Raw genomic sequence first — 21,772 nt, 5'->3', positions numbered from 1 at the left:
GTTTATTTATTTTTATTTTTTTAATAAACTGACAGAACAAATGTACATGTAGATGTGTTTTCCGTGGAAGACTTAAACGTCTGAGAACTTATACATATACTTCCTAATATATGTATTTTTTAATGACAGTAATGTATATATATATATATATATATATATGCAACGAAAATAAATAAATAAATATATATATACTTATTTATTTATTTTCGTTGCATTTGAAACACGAAACATGAAAAACAATGCTTACTCACAGTTTAAAGCTTGGCGCCAAGTATTAATTTTTCCCATGCGGTTTGAACGTGGCCAATTTTATTCATTTATTTTATTTTTTTATATTCCTTTTACTGTCGTGTGTATATAATAGGGACGACCTGTTCGTAAGGTTTCCCAAATGGGAAACACCACCGCTTGCCACCATGAAACATTATGTGAAAGATTACCAAAACATGAGATTCATTTATGAGAAGCGGAATACGGTCTCCATTTTTTATTGAACTGCAATTCCGTGTCAAACGGAAGTGAAGGTATATCCGAGACTTCTTTAGAGTTCTGAAGAGTTCTTTAAGGGGAGGTAATGGTTCATACTATCACATACCCCAGTTGATCCTCTGTCAAACACCACCATATGCTACGAGAGATCTCATGGAAGCCTATCCGGACCAATTCGACCGGATTGCAAACTTTCCAGGAGAGTACCACATCGTACTTCGCCCTAACAACTTACCCATAGGCCATGCACCGAGGAAATGTCCCATCAATATGAGAGACGAGATAAAAGCGGAACTAGACCTAATGGCGTCTCTGGGGAAAATGATGAACCAACTGACTGGGTAAGCAGCATCGTTTATGTGCGGAAGAGCAACAGCAAACTGCGAATATGTTTAGACCCTAAATATTTAAACAAAAACATAATGCAATGCCATTACAAAACCCCAACCATGGAGTAGCTCTCACACAAACTCTCTTGTGCCAAATTCTTCTCATAGCAGGACGCCAAAAACGGCTACTGGTCAAACTTGAAAGGAGTCACAGCTACTCACGACATTTAACTCTCCTTTTGGAAGTTATTGCTTTAAGAGGATGCCTTTCTCAGGATGTTTTCCAGCAAAATATGGATATGATCATAGAAAAATGGCCTGGAGCATTATCGGTAATTGATGACGTGATCATCCATGGAGGAACCAAAGAGGAGCACGACCGCAAGCTGAGAAAATTAATGGAGACTTCAAAAACTGCTGGCCTCACATTCAACAGAAGCAAATGTGATATAAATCAAAATCAAGTCAGATACTTTGATGAGGATGGGATACACCCAAATCCCCCAAAAGTGGAGGAAATAAAATCACTTCCGAGTCAAACTAATGTTACCGTTCTGCAGAAGGTATTAGGAATCATTACCTACATGGCACCTTTCATTCCGAGGCTTTCTGACCTCACAAGCCTCAGTAAACTCTTAAAAAAGATGCTGACTACCAATGAAACAATAACCACCAGAAGTCACTGCAGGAAATAAAGGACATAATATGCAAGGAGATGCTACTCCGACACTATGACCCATCAAGATAATCTACCATACAATTGATGCATCGTCCAGAGGGTTGGGAGCCGCACTAATACAAGAAGGCTAACCTACAGCTTTTGCCACAAAATCACTCACTGAAACCGAGCCGCGCTATGTCAATATCGAGCGCGAACTCCGGACTGTCATATTTAGTTGTGAACGCTTTCAAACATATATCTACAGCTGCTCTTTTGAAGTTGAGAGTGACTACAAGCCTTTGGGAATAATCTGCCTCAAGAACCTAACAGCAACACCCCCTCAAAGTTTAAAAAACCTCCAGTGGGCATCTGTTCTAATAGACTCTCTTCGCTACATTATTTAAAAACGTGGAAAAAGTTTCTACGTGTTTTAAAAATGTTTTACTTATGATCCTCTGTTACTTCCTATCCATTCCCTGCTACTAAATTTATGATCCTCTTTTCCTTCCTACCCCTTCCCTACTACCAAACTTATGATCCTCTGTTCCTTCCTACCACTTCCCTGCTATCAAACTTATGATCCTCTGTTCCTTCCTACCCCTTCCCTGCTATCAAACTTATGATCCTCTGTTCCTTCCTACCACTTCCCTGCTATCAAACTTATGATCCTCTGTTCCTTCCTACCACTTCCCTGCTATCAAACTTATGATCCTCTGTTCCTTCCTACCCCTTCCCTGCTACCAAACTTATGATCCTTTGTTCCTTCCTACCCCTTCCCTGCTGCCAAACATGATCCTCTGGTCCTTCCTACAACTTCCCTGCTAGAAAACTTGAAAAAATGTTAGCGTTTACATGTCTAATTGATAGCTGTCTGGTTAAGAAGTGAGTGCTCACTTTACGTTTAGTTGATAAAGGAAATTGATGGCCCACTTTCAAATGTTTACTTCTTATCATTTTTTCAAAATTCCTTTTTTAATATTATCTTCAAGCCGCTACCGTTGCTACTCAAACAAACCGAAACTATACTCTTACCACAGTCGCTTAGGTGCGGAAGCAAAAAATTGTAAAATGGCCTGTTCGTTTTCTAACCAAGGACACTAAATAGTGGAAGGACGAGCACGGCGCACTTTCCACAAAACTCACACAACTGTGCCTACTTTATCTCAAGATTGATTGGTTGATCCTGGAGCTGCTTGCAGTATATGGCCACTGAAACTCTCCGCAACAACCCACCAATGTCGCCAATCACACTACTAGCGGAAAATCACTCCTCCATTCCTCCGTATGGTCAATATTCTTGTTCCCCCGACTTGGAATTACAGAGAGATTTACATGGGTCTTTACCATAGAGGATTTACCCTACCCAATACTAGGTGCGGACTTCCTGCATCACTTCAACCTGATAATGGATATGCACAGACGTCAGCTGATAGATGCGAATATTAAATTTCTGTCACTGGTGTGAAAACTAACACCCCCTCTATCATTCTTGTATTCTTCATTGCAATAACGTCCAATAACCCGCAGCAGACCTTATTACACTCCTACCTAGAGTTGACAAAAAGTTTGTGGTAAGCAAACCCATGCACACCACAAAATACCACATCGAAACCACAAGCGCTCCTGTGTTCTCACGCCCTCGCCGCCTCCCTACTGATAAACTTAAGGCAGTGATGGCATAATTCACCCATATACTGAAAAACATGTCTGGGAAGATTAAGTGAAGTATCTGTTTCGTTTCATGAATTCATTATCCCAGGCATTATCAACTTATTTCGGATCACAAATTTTATATTACTTATCGTGTGAAGTATGGCGAGGGTAGTAAGAAGTCTTTTTACAACTTGATTAATTTGACATTGTTAGGAGCTTAATTCTGAATAAGAATTGATCGTCTTTAACTGATGCCGTAAAATGCATATAAACGAATCATCATTTTGTGGTAGCATTTCAGTGATGTTTGTGTTCTGCCGTTTTTGAAAGCTAGAAGGTTTTAACTATATATTAGCTATAAACATGAATCACATTTCACTACAAAATTACTACCAAGGAGTTTCTTACGGTGATTAAATTTTATTTGCTGTATTGATGAGCGTGCTATATTTGAGGATTGCAGATTAAACTTAGCACAATAACTACATATACTTTGTAGGGGTGATTAATTCCATTTGTCACTTCCAAAAGGAAGTTAGTTCTTACAGGAACGTGTTAACTCAAAATATTTCTAAACTTCGACAACTGATTTAAACAGTAAAAATATCACTTTTAATGCTATATATTTGAACAGTACGCCCGTAACAATTTTGTTAATTTGTATGAATTTTGGCGAGGTTAGAGTCGTACATCTCAGGATTACATGTTGGCAAATAGAAATATGCCGCGCGGCAGATTGAATAATTGGAAGTTCCCCAGATAAATGCATGGGAAATGCAAGTGTTGGCAAACGGAAATGAGGGGATAAAAGTTTTCAGGCTGAAATCTGAATTGGCAAGCAAGACAGGCAAAATGCCTGATTATCTGCGTCTCTTACTTCTCATCCTTAAGGCTAACAAAAAACTGATAAAGAAGTAATTAGTCTCTCCTCCCATGAACAATTTCTTTTTAAATAAAACCTTTAAAACTAGCAAATATTTATTGTACTTTACTACAGTGAGGGCCAGAGGTCAAGAACTACGAGAATATAACGGCAAGTCAGGGACAGTATTTAAATCGACTATAAAACAAAGACCTTGATCACTTCAAGGCAAAAACACAAGAGAGAAAAAACATACGTTCATGAAAAAACTGTGTACGAAGTTTAGTTGAATATTAAAATGCTACATTAAGTGTAATTAAAAAAGCATATATAACTAGTGCCCTGGGAAACAAAATCGGATTTTTTTTAAAAACTTAGCATAATGCCTACGTATACTTTGTAGTGGTGATTGATTCTATTTGTCATTTCCAAAAGGAAGTTAGTTCTCACAAAAACGTGTTAACTCAAAATATTTCTAAACTTCGACAACTGCTTTAAACAGGAAAATGCTATATATTTAACAGTAAGTGTAATTAAAAAAGCCTATATAACTAGTACCCTGGGAAACAAAATCGGATTTTTTCAGATTTCTTAAGCTGGTTGGGCTGAAATTCTCAAAAAGTGTATATCATCACATAGCTATACACAAACTAAAAAACAAGGTAAATCAACACACATACACATTGTCATGCACTCACATACATATATTATTTACTTGTGCATATTATTCACACTATGAACATATTGACGCACACATCTACAAGGATTTGTGATTACTTACTTTCATTTCTGTACCAAACACGACTTTTAGTAAAGAATCCTTACTGATTGAAAATAATTGTCTTTAAAAATGTTCGCAAAAAATATAAAATTAACCGTAATGCCGTGATCTAATTTTTCATATAAGTAGAACAACGAAAATTGTCAGTTATTAGTTTGTTTTCTAGATAAGAACGTCAGAGAGTTACACATTTCTCGCATCTTTTAAATCAGAAACGAAGCTGCATCATCTGGCAAAGGCGTTCCTTTCAAAAACAATTTTCAGGCATAAAAATGTGAAAATTAGATCGTGCAAGGTGAGGCAAAGAGTATCGCAGAGGATTTCACAGACATCTTCAATTCTGATCTCGAACAATGTGTTGTGGATTGGAATTATATCTTGCAGGAGAGATATTTCTTGATCTGCCCACTGCTCTGGATTTTGATAGCTTTAATATATTTTCTGAAAACTGAAGCGTAATAAGCTCCTGTAAATTGTGGATACCGGTTTAAGACACCTAGAGTTAATACTTCAGTACAGTAGGGTAATTTGTCAGCAACCTATGAATCCATCAGATAATTTACACAGACCCTCCACTAGTCATGAGTTTTTAGCGATCTGACAAATAGTCAAGCATGGATCTTCAAAAAAGGTTCACAATGGCTAACAGTTGTCTCATTAATGACGGATGGAGGGCAATAAGACCTAGGTGCTGCTCCTACAGATTTCACAATGTCAACATTTTGACAAGAATATGATGTGACATGGTTTCTTTTAATTTCATCAAATTTTCTACAGTGTATTCTGTGGTGTGTCTGGTTGCAAAAAGAGAACTGATCACTGCATGACACTTGACAGGTTCCATTTCACACTTAATTGATTTCAAACACTTGTAAATCAAGAACAACTTGTTTAGAGTTGTACTTTGCCACATGATCCACAGAGATATAAATCATTGCATATGCAACATTTCTACTAGATCAGACAACGGAAGTTGTTTAGGGTCATTACTTATTGAACGTCAATCGTATTTAAAAAAATCTTGCACAATAAAGATTTGTATGAAAATAACAATGATAAAAGTTTAAAACATGAATTAGATATTTAATCTTGAAAACTTGATATAAAATAGATGTTTTATTGAAATATATTAAATTTAAAAATAAAAGTAAAAAAACTGTTAAGACATGACCTCAGTTCTTTTGGGTTTTTTTAAAGATTTACATGAGAATAAAAACCTTGTTTTTAAAAGAAAATTTACATAATCAAAGTATCATATTCGTTTCTCATGTTTTTTTACCACAAGAATAACAACACACATAACAAGAATATGGTTTTTAACTTAATTTTTTGATGTTGATGGATGTGTAAAAAGAAGGCATGTTACATGTACAACTCAACTTGAAAGAGTGTTGAGTTTATGAGTGGGAAGTTTTGAAACAAGTGTCGAGTTTTGGAGTTCAAAGTTGTGACAACAAAGTGTCGAATTTAAGTGATAAATAGTTAGTTTATCCATACATTTTAGTTAGTTTGAAGAGATTCTCCTGGAACTTACACGTAATTTTATTAGAATATATAGATATTTATAGACAGTTGTTATCCCTGTTATCGCTTCATTGCAAAATTTTGGTTTTCTAGAAATTGTGTGCAAATATTTTTTAATATTTATTATTAAACCTGTTAGTATATTTCATACAATTTTCTCTTTTGTTTCAATTTTGATCAGTCGAAGTTCTCAGAAATCAATGGCCTTCTTACATGAAACTCGAATTAAACTCTATATGTTCTTTCTATGCAAAGAACCACATATGTCAACGGAATGTTGTTTAGCTGTTTTTTAATTTAATGTTTTTGTTTAAGCTGGTGATGGCATACCCTATCGGATGCCAGGCATTCACCCTTTATCTTATACATTTCCAACGAACAATCATTTTAAGATTCTAAGTCTCTTTCTGAGCAATTGTTTGAATCTTTCTTGCACTTGGTTCACTAAGTACATCTGCCAGGTAGTTTTTAAGATTATTTATTTCATATTCCTGCTCGAAACTGGAGCAAACGCACACGTTAAAAATGTACAGCTCGCACTTTTAAATTTCTTCTCCAGTACTTACTTCCTCTATAACAATAAAATGAAAAAAACCTATGAACTGACTAACTACCCTGATGAAGCTATTTTTTAGCGAAATATTGGACTTACAACACCAACAAAAGGACATAAAAATGATTTTATCATTTTTCTGACACCTAAAGTTTTCAAAATATTCAAATTTCTATTCAAAACAAGTGTCTTCAAATAGTGTGCAACTATTTTCTTATTTCATATTCCTGCTCGAATGCACTTTTACATTTCTTCTCTGGGACTTACTTTCTCTCTAACATACATATATATAGAGTTAAATTAACAAAATGAAGGAAAATCCCACAAAAAACTACGAACTAACTACCCTGATTAAGTTATTTTTCGTGAAATATTGGACTTACAACACAAACAAAAGGTCATAAAAATGATTTTATCATTTTCCTGACACCAACCCTTTTCAAAATATTAAAATTTCTATTGCTTGTACTGCACTTAGTTCACTCGGCATATTTGCCAGATAGTTTTTAAAATCCTTTTCATTAGCTGGTTGATCCTATAATGACAGGTATGATTGATACATTCGTAAGATTCCAGTTTCTTTTTATGTCGTACATAAGTCATTGGTATTTTGTTATTTTCTCCCTCTCTGCTCTGTTAAGGCCAGCATCGTTAGAAATGATTACTTCAACTAGGATCATCATTATTAGGAACGCTTGCTTCAACTAAGTTTGCCACATTCCCCTTCTTGTTCCATATAACTATGTCAGGATTAATAGCCATATTTTCTAGTTATGTACCTATAGGAATTTCATAGTCATAGTGAAGAGTGTATGACTGAAAAAGAAGAATCTCATACGTCACAAGAATGTGGTTTGTCTCCGATATGTGTTGTCAAATGACGCAACAAATGCGACTTCTGTGCAAAAGAAGAATCACATACTCCACACAAATGTGGTTTGTCTCCCGTATGTGTTTTCATATGATTCAACAAAGTAAACTTCCGTGCAAAAGAAGAACCACATACTTCACAGGAATGTGGTTTGTCTCCCGTATGTATTTTTATATGACTAACCAACTGTGATTTCCGTACAAAACAAGAATCACAGACTTCACAAGAATATGGTTTCTCTCCTGTATGTGTTTTTATATGATCCAACAAATTTGACTTCTCTGCAAAAAAGGAACCACATACTTCACAAGAATGTGGTTTCTCTCCCGTATGTGTTTTCATATGACGCAACAAACTTGACTTCTGTGCAAAAGAAGAATCACATACTTCACAAGAATGTGGTTTCTCTCCTGTATGTGTTTTTATATGACACAACAAACTTGACTTATGTGGGAAAGAAGAACCACATACTTCACAAGAATGTGGGTTGTCTCCTGTATGTGTTTTCATATGGCACAACAAATTTGATTTGTGTGCAAAAGAAGAACCACATACTTCACAAGAATATGGTTTCTCTCCCGTGTGTGTTTTCATATGACACAACAAACTTGCCTGATGTGTAAAAGAAGAACCACATACTTCACAAGAATGTGGTTTGTCTCCTGTATGTGTTTTCATATGACGCAACAAATTTGACTTCTGTGCAAAAGAAGAACCACATACTTCACAAGAATGTGGTTTGTCTCCCGTATGTGTGTTCATATGAATCAACAAATGTGACTTCCGTGTAAAAGAAGAACCACATACTTCACAAGAATGCGATTTGTCTCCCATGTTTGCTATGTAATGTAATGATAGTAACTTGTATCTTTCAAAAATTCATCTGAAGAATTATTGTAAATCACCAATGAGAAAATGTCATTCTCGTCCATAAATTCATTTTTTTCATTGTCGCAAATTCTGGAAATATAAATACATTTTATTTAAAATATAAATATTTATTTATTTAAATATAAAATACATTTTAAAATAATATTTCATGTTGTTAACTTGAATTATGTTGATTTTTATTAAAAATATTCAAAACGTTTTTATTAATGAAATTCAAAAAAAAGAAAATTAGTATAGTTTTATGCAATACTGGTCAGTCAAAAAATTAATGTGCTTCTAATATCAAATATTTAATTAAAAATCTTTACGTTTCTTCATTTTAGAGATGACGATTGATCATTCATATTATTTGGATTCTTCAGAATACTGTTCTCATCTTGGGTGTCATCTTGCGTGTTATTGTCAAGTATTTAATTAAAAATAATTACGAGTCTTTATTTTGGGCATTCCTTGAATTAGTCTTCAGTAATACTCTGGTAAAAGGGTATCATATTTTTCTTTCATTTTTGTCGAAAATTCTAACCGATTTGAAATTTTATCATTATGTAGCTGTAGCTTGATATAATGTCATACGTTTTTGATAGGATTGATGTCTGGAGATTGTGCAGGCCAATTCAAAAACGGAATACCATGCCCCTCAAGTAATTATGCTTGATAAACAAAATAATTAAATCCCCGATAGGGTAAAAAGTCGGCTTAAAAATCAAGCTCGCAGATTTTTTTTTTTACATGGATGTCACCACTTATCAAGGCCCACAGGCCACTCAAGGATAAAGGTTAATATGTATACATTAATCATTGTGATTTTAGCATAGTAAACAGTGGGAATTTTGTAACTTGGATTACTTAGGGGGACGATTCAATTAGAACTTGTTCACATTGGACTTTTTCTTTTTTTTTTCATAGGTATCACCACATTATCAAGACCAATAGGCCACTGAAGGATAAGGGTTAAAGAGTGTACAGTAGAAATTGGACAATATAATAATCATTAGTAATGAAAATTTGTTAAATTTGATAACTTATATGGAACGGCTCATCAAGAACTTATTTACGTTAGACTTGAAGACAACCATATTGTAGTCAGCCGGAAAGCAGGAAAACGGAAGACAATTCCACAGGCGTGCAGTTCTAATAAAAAAGCTTTGTTCATGGAATCTACGTTTAGGTTTAGGCACAGATAAAGAGTGGGGGAATTATTGATAGTGTTTACAGCTAGACGAGTGTTTCTTGTGAAAGTTTTGCGAGGGGGGACCATAGATTGAAGCTCAGTCGAACACTTTCCATGAAAATAACGATACATCAGAGACAAACTCGCAACATCTCTTCTGTGAGATAGAGGTTGCAAGGAAGAGAAAAGGACATCTCCTACGAGGCTACGAAGTCTATTTTGAACTCTATCAAGGCAGGACAAGTCCTTTCTAGCAGCTCCTGCCCAGATGTGGCAACAGTATTCCATCCTTGGACGTACCTGGCTCTTATATAAATAGAGAATTGCATCAGCAGTGAGATATCTACTGGATCGATAGAAAGATCCCACCATTTTTCCAGCGGCCTTGGCAACAGATTTGATATACATGTTCCATTTAAGATCAGGAGTAATGGTCAAGCCCAGAAGCTTGTCAAAACTTGAGGCCTCCTGAAGACGAGAGCCATTCATTTCAATTGATGCCAGATGGGGATCAGAATGTTGATGATGTAAAGAGAGAAGCTTGGTTTTAGATGCATTAAAAGTAACCAGCCACTCCTTTCCCCATTGTACTACATGCTCAAGATCAGAGGAGAGAGAATTGGAGAGAACTTGGTCATTTACTAACTTAGATGTGCTACCATAAATGGTAGTGTCGTCAGCATAAATGTCTACAAATGATGTAAGGATGTGATTTGGAAGATCATTAATGTAGATCAGGAAAAGAGTTGGGCCCAGGATGGACCCCTGAGGGACACCGGCATTAATACTGTGGGCTTCTGATTTTTGCCCCTCAACTACTACTCTTATGAACCTATCAGAAAGAAATGATTTAATAATTGAGAAGACATTTCCAGCTATACCATAGCTAGAGATCTTATGAAGTAAACCTTTATGCCATACCCTATCAAAGGCCTTAGATATGTCAAGAGCAATTGCCCTAGAAAGGTTGCCTTTGTCGAGAGATTTGCTAATCCTATGAGATATAACTGTAAGCACATCTGCTGTAGATCTAGCAGAACGGAAACCATATTGAGTGTCACTAAGAAGGTTATTTTTGTTGAGATGGTTGATTACTTCTGTATTTAACACAGATTCCAGCAACTTACTCATGACGCACAGGAGACTTATTGGCCTGTACTAAGAGGGAGATGAGCGATCACCTGAATTCTTAAATACAGGGCATACTGATGAAATTTTCCAGGGGGATGGGAAGCAATTCTCCTTAAGACAACGTTTAAATAGTTTTGTAAGTATGGGCGCTAGTTCAGGTTGAAGTTTTTTGAGTACTATAATTGGAATACCGTCCGGGCCAGTTGCTTTACTGGAATCAAGGTTTTTGATTAGCTTGGCAACATCACATACAGATATACGTATATCACATAGTGTGTTTTCAGATACAGGAGGAAATATTGGGGGTTGGCGGCCTTGATCGCAAAAGGTAGAATTAGCTGCAAAGTTCTTGACAAAGAGTTTGGCTTTTTCTGATGCTGACGAGATTACCTCAGGTCCATTGATGATAGTTGTTGTACTGGCTTATCCCAATCAATAATAAATTGAATAAATATTTTCATAGTATAAAGGTCACTATCTATAAAAATCACATACCTCTAGAATATTTATTCAATATTAATATCAAACTCGCCTATATAGAATAGGAAAATACAGGGATGGGCTTAAAAAGAGAAGGAAAATGTTTGTGTGGATCTTTTGTTATGCATCGTTGATTTGAGCAGAGACTATTACGTTCCCTAGAAGAAATAGATGGTAGGAATTACATGGTAAATAAGAAGGTTAAATCCTCATTAGTATCACATAAACATCATACGTTATTGGGTTTTGATTTGATTAGGAAACAAGAAGCAGATAAGGACATTTCTAGATTTAAAGACGCAGATGAAGAACGGTAAATCATCGAAAATGAAACAAAAATGTTTATGGTGATGACCGAGATAGTGTTTACTTATTGCAACCGGATGACAAACAATTGTGAAGGTTATATGTACTAGCATATGATCACAATATATATATATATATATATATATATATATATATATATATATAATTTACATTATATAAGCAAAAATATTTGTGTGGATCTTTTGTTATGCACCATGAATTCGAGCAGAGACAATGACGTTCTCTGGTAAAAATAGATGGTAGGAATTACTCGGTTTGTGCGATACATTTTGATTCACTAAAGTAACTCGATTTCATTATGATTGAACGACTGCAAGAGAATTGTTCAATTTGCATTTTTGATTGCATATTATTAATTTTCTTTTCTTTCTTTTGTTCTTTCTTTTTGAAGTAAGCCATTTAACATATGCATGTATAAAGTTGGCTGTGGGAAAAGTGAGGGAAGAGAAAGAATTTTTATTACTTTCTCATGATTTCAGGGGAATTTTTTTGTGGGGGGGAAACCAGAAACCATTTTGATTATTTTTGACATGTCAGAAAATGATCAGCTTCTTCTCATTCTAATGATGCTTTTTAGCACTTTTTTTTCAAAAATAGAAAGAGTCTGCATTGCACAAGTGAAGGTTAAATGTTCATCAGTATCGCACGAACATCATACGTTATTGGGTTTTGATTTAATTAGAAAACAAGAGGCAGGTAAGGACATTTTTATATTTAAAGATGCAGATGAAGAATGGTAAATCGTCTAAAATGGAACCAAAACCATTTATGTTGATGACTCATGTATTCCATGCCAAACTAGAAATATAAACAAGCAAAAACCTTGAATGCAGGGGTACAATTTGCTTCCTTTTCCTTTTGCAAAACTGGCAATGGATATTTCTGGCCTCTACCTTACAGTTTTGCATAAACAGTACATAGTGATGTTCTTTGATATGTATAGTGGTTGGCCGGATGTTTTTGCAATCCCTTACAAGAAGGCTGAAACAGTGGTTCATCTGCTGTTGGATTAAATTTTCCTCAGATTCGGGGCACCCTCCAGTTGTTAACAGACAATGGGTCCAAAAATGTTAACAAATCGATGAAGAAGGCATTGTAGGACCTCAACATGTGAGCACATCATTTTATCATCCCAAAGTGACAGCTGCTCTAAGTTGGATAGTGGCAGACATCAGTTTGGACGGATCACAGAGAAGACCGTAGATAACGTGCACCTAAGCTTAATATAAAGCAAGTTCCTCAAGATGACACGTTTAAAGTCAATTCAAGTATAACTCGAGTATGTTTTCAAATATACTGACACTCAAAACCTGCAAAATCCGACAATCAAGTCTTCCTCATTCATACGAGCTGATCTGAGTTGGCTAAGAATATCAATAAAATATCGCATAGAAAATTGGCCCATTTTAACAGTGATCATATCACACTAGGACTGACCACCAATACCTATAATGGGTGTCAGTTTTAACGTTTTGTAAAAGTAGTCATGTATTTTAATTAGAACAGAAGAGAATTAGTCAATTTGTATTTTTGATTGCATATTCTTAATTTTCTTTCCTCCTCTTGTTCTTCCTTTTTGAAGAAAGCCATTTAACCTATGCAGAAAGTTGGCTGTGAACAGAGGGAGGAAAGACAAACAATTTTTCTTTGTTTCTCATGATTTTAGGGGATTTTTTTTGTTGAGAGGAAACTAGAAACCATTTTGATAATTTTGGACATGTCAAAAAATGATCAGCTTCTTCTCATGTTAATCCGAGAAATGATGCCCCATTTATAATAACTTCCTTTTCATATATCAAAGTTAATGTCCCAAAATACAAAATTTTATGTCATCTTCACTTTTAAAAACAGAATTAAAATTAAAGGGTCATATCACAATCCAGTAATTATGGAATCTCCATTATTGCTGGAAAAACAAAAACAAGTTTTCAACATATAAAAAATACATGTAAAGAAAAAACGTGATTTTTTCCTATCATTTGGATTATTTAGACTATTGTTCTCATCTTAAGTGTTAATTTTACAATGTTTTCACAATAAATACCATTCAAGATGAGAACAGCAGTCTTAATAATCTAAATAATACAAAGAATCATTCCTTATCTAAAAAATTCAGAACCGTTATATTGTAATTTTTTTAAGAATCATGATTATTTTTTTTGAAAATTAGTTCAAGTAATTTGTAAGGTTTGTTGAATGTATTTTTGAAAGAACTTTGAAAACGTAATTTCCTCAACCTCCTCCTTCCCCCCAAAAAACTTTTATGCTTACAACTTTTAAAATTTTCGAGGGTGCTGAATATATGATTTAACAGTGGTGCAGAGAAATAGTTTTCATGATATGAAAAATGTATTTTTTTAAAAGTGGGGTATCACTTTTCATTATAAATTTATGGCAACCTAGTGAGTGGAGATAAAAGTTTTTTTTCTAATTTCATCTTTCAATAAAGTCCGAGGACATTAAAAAACAGAAAAAGAAGAAAATCTGCATACAAATATGTGTCATTCCTTATGTTATCAGTGGTGACCATTTTTGTATGTGTAAGCATATGCATATTTTTGCCACACAGAAGTTTTCTGATTATTAATTAAAAATGGAGAAAGAAAAACTAATATGCAAATATCATACTGAAAGGGTAATTGACCTATGGAATACCTTTGACACTGATTTTAAATGTTGTACAATGTTTGTTGTTGGTTATTTTGTGTAATAATTGTGTTTTGTTGATATGAAAAAGAATATACATTTCGTTTTTATACTGATTTTGGAAAGTTTCATTATTGTATTTGTTTTTTATTGTAATAATTGTTTTGTTGAATTGTGAAAAAAGAAGTGTAAATTGATGACGAACTAGAAAGCCTTGAGACAGAGGGGAAATCGAAAAAATATATGTGAACCAACATTTTCCTCCTGTAGCACGTTTCATATACTCTTAGACTCCAACCAAAACCTCATCATTAGAACCAATTATGCAGCTTCCAGGAAGTTAAGTAACTCGATTGCGAGATAATTGACCTAACGCATTGTCAGGAGAATTGTTTAATTTGGATTTTTGATTGCATATCCTTAATTGTCTTTTCTTTCTCTTGTTCTTCATATATCGACAAAGCCCTTTTACCTATGCAGGTAGAGAAGAGAAGCAATTTTTGTTAGTTTCATATGATTTTAGGGGAAATATGTCAGGAAATGATCAGCTTTTTTGATGCTACTCTGAGAAAGGTTCCTTTTAGCAACTGATAAAAGTTGCCCAAACATATCCAAATCGAATGACTAGTAGTTTATTCTCTCTGATCTCAAGATGTGAAAATCAAATATCTAAATAGAACTAACAATCACGTCTCCTCCTTATGAAATAATCAGCTTTTTCTCATGCTAATCTGAGAAATCATGTCCTTTTGGCAACCATTAAAAGTAAGGTGCCTATATCTAAATAGAACTAACAAGCACCTCTACTCTACTTGTGACAATCACTAGGACTTTATCCTCTCTGACCTCAAAATGAGGAAGAGGCTGAAAGGTTTACTTGCTTACATCCTCCCAGATAATTATCAAAGGTAACATTTGAAATGTATCCAAATTTCATAACTAACACATGGCTAGGGATCTAAAAGTTAGATACATACGTTCTTTTACTCATAAGCGAAAGAAAAATAAAAGATTATACAAATAACAAGAGGCGCATAACGGTTCCTTACTTTATTTCCATGGACAAAAGGTTACCTTCAGTCATAATCAGAAGAAAAATAAAAGTCCATAACAATAGCAAAGGGGGAGTAACAGCAGTAGTAATAAATAACAGTATTTTTCATGCTACTCTGAGAACTGACGTCCTTTTAGCAACCAATGTAAATAAGGTGCCCTATATCCAAATAGAACTAACAAGCGCATCTCTTCCTTGTGACAATCAGTAGGAGTTTACCCTCTCTGATCTCAAGATGAGGAATGGGATTAAAAGTTTACTTGCTTACATCCTCCCAGATGATTATCATAGATAACATGTGAAGCGTATTCAAATTTCATAATAAACACATGGCTAGGGATCTAAAAGATAGATACGCAGGTTCTTTTACTCATAGTCGAAAGAAAAATAAAAGTTCATACAAATAACAAGAGGGAGATAACAGTTCCTTACTTTATTTCCATGGACTTTTACTTAGTTTCTATGGACACAAGACTACTTTCAGTCATAACTGCAAGAAAAATAAAAGTCCATAACAATAGCACATGCTGATGTCACGTGAAGGAGAAGAGAAAAAGGCATGATGACAACAATCAGCAAGTTTGAGATTTTACCAAATAAAAGGCTATTTCTAAGTCAAGCTTAGCACATGACAAATGCAGTTCATCCACTTATGAAAACCCTATTAATAATAATTCCAATCTTTTCATCTATCACACTTAATGTCTCCCAAAATACGAAATAATTTAATTTTATGTCGCCTTTACTTTTCAAAACAGAATTAAAGTTTAAACATACCATCACAATCTGGCAAGTAAATATGCGACAGGTGTTATTTTTACAATGTTTGCCCAATAAATAACACTCGAGATGAGAACAGTAGTCTTAATAATCTAAATAATACAAAGAGTCATTCCTCATCTAAATAATACATAATTAAATAAAAAAATAGAATCAGAACCATTATATTGTAATTTGTTTAAGGATCATGATTATTTTTTTTTTAATTAAGTTAAAGCTATTTATAAGGTTTGTTATTTTGGTTAATGTTTAGAATCTTTCTGAACCCACAAAAAACCCCCTTTACAATGACGACTTTTATAAGTTTTTGAGGGTGCTAAAAACGAATATATACTCCAAAAATGGTGCAGAGAAATAGTTTTATGATATGAAAAATTTACTATTTCAAAAAGAGAGAGATCAAATTTAAATATAAATTTAACCTAAAATGAGCACCTACTTCATGGCCATGCAGAGAGGGGGTCATTTTTTGCCTTTATTTTTTTTTGGCAAAAAGTATTTTTTGTTTTTTATTTTGATTTCCTCTTTCAATAAGGATACGAGGACATTAAAGAACAAAAATAAAGTATAATCTGTATACAGACACTATCATTCCTTATGTTATCATTGATGTCCATTTTTGTATATGTAAGTGCGCACATATATTTGTCACAAACAAGTAGTTTTCCAAATATTAAGGAATGTAATTCGTTATGTTATCGGTGGTAGCCAATTCTATATGTGCAAGTTAATACTTAATTGGCCACCACTGATAACAAACAATTACATTGATTAATATCCAGATACTTACTCGTTTGCAGCAAAGTTAAATGCGATATTTGTTTTCAGCATACCTGAAAACTTATCGACGTTGTAATGTTAAAGGTGATTGTTAAGGTGGAAAATAAATAACGATTAACAATTTCAGGTTAACAAAAAAAAAATAAAACAAATTATCACCATGTGGCCAGAAAGTGGGTGCTCATTTTACATTAAATTTATATAGAAATATGATCCCGACTTTTTGAAAAAGTAATTTCTTCATATAATGAAAACTAATTCTCTGTGCAAGTTTTAAAGCATATATTCGTTTTTAGCACACCCGAAAAACAATAAAATAATCCGCTGAAAAAAAAACAAAAGACAAATTTTATACTTAAACCTTGTGAAATAGTTAAAAACATTTAAAATTTATAATTTTTTTGTAAACAAAAAAGAAGTTATTTTTATGTTTAAGTCAGTATTGAAAACAAAAAAACATTCAACAGCGAAACATTTTCAACAATAAATCAACATTTTCATTAGGAGTATTCGTTTAGTAAATGTAGTTATCTCCCTTACATTTTTAATGCATTCTGCAAATGCGCAGAAATCGATACTAAATTCATGTAGTAATACTTACGTTTTTGTTTTATAATTTGCTTTCGATTAACTTTATCTGCTTTTATAAGGGAAACGATTTTTCAAATGTGATTGACTTTACAAGCTAAACTTAACATTCAAGATGACGAACGGAAGAGCAAGTTTGCAGAAAAGAGAATTGAAGAAGAAAAATAAAAAATAAATCATTTCGAAATAGAGCCGATCTATTTGGTGAATATCACGGATAAAATTAGTATTATTTTATTTAACATTTTAATATTTACATGAGAGATAACAGATTACAAGTTTTACCTTTATTAATTCTATAATTAGTTGCATGGTACGTACAATTTACCTTTATTAATTCTATAACTAATTGCATGGTACGTACAATTTAATGGTTGAAACTGATAGGTGAACATGGTTTAAAAAGCCGGCTTATCATATTTTTATAGACATTTTTATTTTTTTTATCGTCTTTGAAAGATTAAAGTCGAAACTTAATTTCTGTATTGGAAAAAATTACATATGAAAAAAGTTTATAATGAAAAATGTTTTCACGGCAGCTTCAAAGATAAGTAATAAAGTAAAGTTGAGGATATGGAATAAAAAAAAGATATCTTTATTAGCCGCTCATCCCAAAGCGAGAGTTTAGTAACAGATCTAGCTTCACACAACCAAAACACGACACAACATATTTGGGTGTCACCAGCTACAATCGAAACCAACATCAAAACTGTAACATCCAAAGCTGGTGACGTTACCACTGTACAAACGTAACACGCATATGAACTTATTAAAAATAAACTAAGATGAATGTACAAAATGTATTACGATTTTTGTTTTAATTCTGACCTCATAAAACTCATAGAAGTGATGTTAATTTGTAAAAACTGACCGTGGAGTCACTAACTTCTACATGTGTGACTCTGTGTTTTCCCATTCATAATTGGGATCTATCAATTTTTAAGACCGAGGTTGCAGGAATCTCTTGAAGTCAAAAGTAGGACCGTCAAAGGTAAATTTAACTAAATCGATTAATAGAAGGTTTCAACCAAGGTAATCCTTACATACATAAAATAAAAATATAGAAATAACTCCAGAAAATAACGACACTTGAAATAGAACTCGAAATCAATGTATTCATGCCAAATAACAACATTTATTTTCATGTTAAGAAATATTAATTCAAATCGCTCCAACATAAATGTTTCTTGTAACGAGTGTTCATTATACAGGCTTAGCTAAATGAGGATCTCGTAAGAATAGCATGAAGTTTATGATTACTGATTTTAATGAAAAGAGTGTCACACGTTGCTTGAAATGAATGTAAATATTTTCTGAGAGAAAAACGGTCATTAAACCATGTAAATGAATGTGTTGTGATTTTTTTTTATTATCCAAACCACATTAAATAATTTTAAAATTACATTATTTTTGGAAAATATTGAATGAAAACTACTTATTGTAATGTTTCTGAAATATTAAATGTATTTTTTTATGAACAGAGTGTTACACTCTGAGAGAAACACGGTTATTAAACTATGTAATCGAAATTTATGTGATAATTTTTGTCATTAAAACCACATTAAATATTTTTTAATATAATTTTTTTGTGAAAATATTGAATGAATACTGCTTATCGTAATGTTCCTGAAATAATAAAAGTATTTTTAATTCTTAACATCTCCAATGCATTATTTTTATTTAAAAAAGCAAACAGAAATTCATGTGTTATTTTTAATTTGCGATTTTAGTCATCATATCGGTGTCACTCGACACATGTATCCATAAAAATAAAACTTAGTTTTTAAAGAAAAGGAAATAATAAAATTCATTCAGTAATTGATATTTTAAAGTTTATTATCCATTTTTATATTAAGTTAAATGAAATGACAAAAAAACAATAAATAAACCTTTAAAATATAAATTCAAGATGACGAACGGAAGAGCAAGTTCGCAGAAAACAAAAATAGTTTGAAGTTTATTATCCATTTTCATATAAGTTAAATGAAATGACAAAAAAATAAATAAACCACGATAAAATATTTAGTTTAAAATACAAATAACGATTTACTAAACGACGTTTTATTTACTGGATATTTTTTCGGCATTCACCGGAAGTTATTATCTTCCCTAGTAAGTTCGATTTTTTTTAATCCTTTTAATTAACACGCGCATATTGAGAGTAGATATTCTAAAACTGAAATTAAAAAAAAAAAAAAAAGAATCAAGAAGTTATAAAGACTTAATGGGGAGTCGTATGCGTAAGGAAATGAACAACACAACTAGAAGTAAGGGGGTCGGACATGTGGGTAAAGAAAATAAACAAAGTTCGTAGTTAAGATGAAATAATATTTTTAAAAAAATAACGTTAAAAGTATTTAAAAAGTGTCTTTAAGAAGGAGATATATAATGTTTCTTACCGGAGATGGCTTAAAACGGCGAAGGACAACAGAAGATAATAGACAGAGACACGTGAGACTAGAAAGGGAACTGACTAGGGAATGAAACACCGGTCAACTGCTGGTGCCGGTGTCGACTCAGAGGAAACTCTAAAAGAAAAATGTCCGGACAAGGGAGTTAACTGTTAAAGGGACATAATGCATGCAAAACAGACAACTATTTTAAAAAGAAAACTTTTATAATTATTGTAATTTTTTTTATATTTTAAAACAAATATGTTGTTTTTCCAAAATCCAAAAAAAAAAAAGGTTAAGAGTTTATCTTGGAACTTAACTCTACTGTTTTGTTAAGTAAACTACTTTTAATTTATTCGATTTCGAAATTTATTTTCACTTTAAATTATTTTTTGTATTTATGATTATATATATGTGTGTGTGTGTGTGTGTGTGTGTGTGTGTGTGTGTGTGTGTGTACTTCTAAATTCTACACTAAGTACAACCATTTGTCCCATATAACCAATTACTGTAAACAAAAACACAAAAACTCCACCTCAATCTTCCTCTACCTATCCCATCCTATCTTTTCCCGCTTTATCCTCTCCCAGATACGGTAAAAAAAAAAGTGAAACCTGAAAGGAACAAAACAAACAAACGAGAAAAAAAAAACATTGTTGAGAACACAAATAGAAAAGATAAGAATCGAGAAGTTATAAAAGGCTGAATGAGGAATCGTATGCGTAAGGAAATGAACAAAACAACTACAAGTAACGGGGGGGGGGGTCGGACATGTGGGTAAAGAAAATAAACAAAGTTCGTAGTTAAGATGAAATAATATAAAAAAAAATAACGTTGTCGAGTCAGAGAAAACCCTAAAAGAAAAATGTCGGCCGAGGGAGATAACTGTTAAAGGGACATAATGCATGGAAAATAGACAAAAAAAAACTTTTATAATTATTGTAATTTATTTATATTAAAAAAAAACTTTTATAATTATTGTAATTGATTTATATTAAAAAAAAAACTTTATAATTATTGTAATTTATTTATATTAAAAAAAAACTTTTATAATTATTGTAATTTATTTATATTAAAAAAAAACTTTTATAATTATTGTAATTGATTTATATTAAAAAAAAACTTTTATAATTATTGTAATTTATTTATATTAAAAAAAAACTTTATAATTATTGTAATTTATTTATATTAAAAAAAACTTTTATAATTATTGTAATTGATTTATATTAAAAAAAAACTTTCTTAATTATTGTAATTTATTTATATTAAAAAAAAACACAAGTTTTTTAATTGAAAAACGGGTTAAAAGTTAAATTTTGTCAAGTAAACTACTTTTAATTTATTCGATTTCGAAATTTATTTTCACTTAAAAATATCCGTGTATTTATGTTTATATATTAGGTACGAGCAAAATGGGCGGATACAGATAAAGGGACCAAGTTTTGAAAGCCGATTTATCATCATTTTTTGTAGGTTTCCGACTACTTTTTGATTGTATTTAAAAGTGTAGAGACTAAAGTTCATTTCCAAAAGAAAAAAAAAATATTTGTACACGTGAAAAAAAGAAAAGTTATGAAACATTTTTTTTTTCACGGCGATCTAACCAATTCAGCTAAATTTTGAAGTTAAATATATTCATTGTAAAAATCCTTTAACAGATAATTATTAGTTTTCTGTGTCTATTTCAAAGATAAATAGTAAATTAAATCCTAAGATATTGAATTAAATAAAAAAAAAACAAAGAAATTTTTGTGCAAAAAATAACAATTAGCCCTCAAAAAGCAAGTAATTTTATCGTCCGCCCAAAA

At 32.5% G+C, this 21,772-nt stretch overlaps 1 long non-coding RNA gene across 1 annotated transcript in view; it reads right to left on the bottom strand.

The window, feature by feature from the left end:
* Positions 1–20,079, bottom strand: part of LOC145270844 (uncharacterized) — a 94,449-nt gene extending 74,370 nt beyond the window's left edge. The window contains exons 1-2 of the long non-coding RNA XR_013865595.1: positions 19,971–20,079; positions 15,856–15,913 (exon numbers count right to left, since the gene is read on the bottom strand). This is a non-coding gene — a long non-coding RNA (uncharacterized LOC145270844). The remainder of the gene's footprint in view (positions 1–15,855; positions 15,914–19,970) is intronic.
* Positions 20,080–21,772: the final 1,693 nt, after the last annotated feature.

Source organism: Euprymna scolopes, chromosome 46 (assembly GCF_053919585.1).
Source record: "Euprymna scolopes isolate OS-2025 chromosome 46, ASM5391958v1, whole genome shotgun sequence".
Taxonomy (NCBI): domain Eukaryota; kingdom Metazoa; phylum Mollusca; class Cephalopoda; order Sepiida; family Sepiolidae; genus Euprymna; species Euprymna scolopes.
Note: the sequence above shows the minus strand (reverse complement) of the source record. Positions and strands in the feature narration are given on the sequence as shown.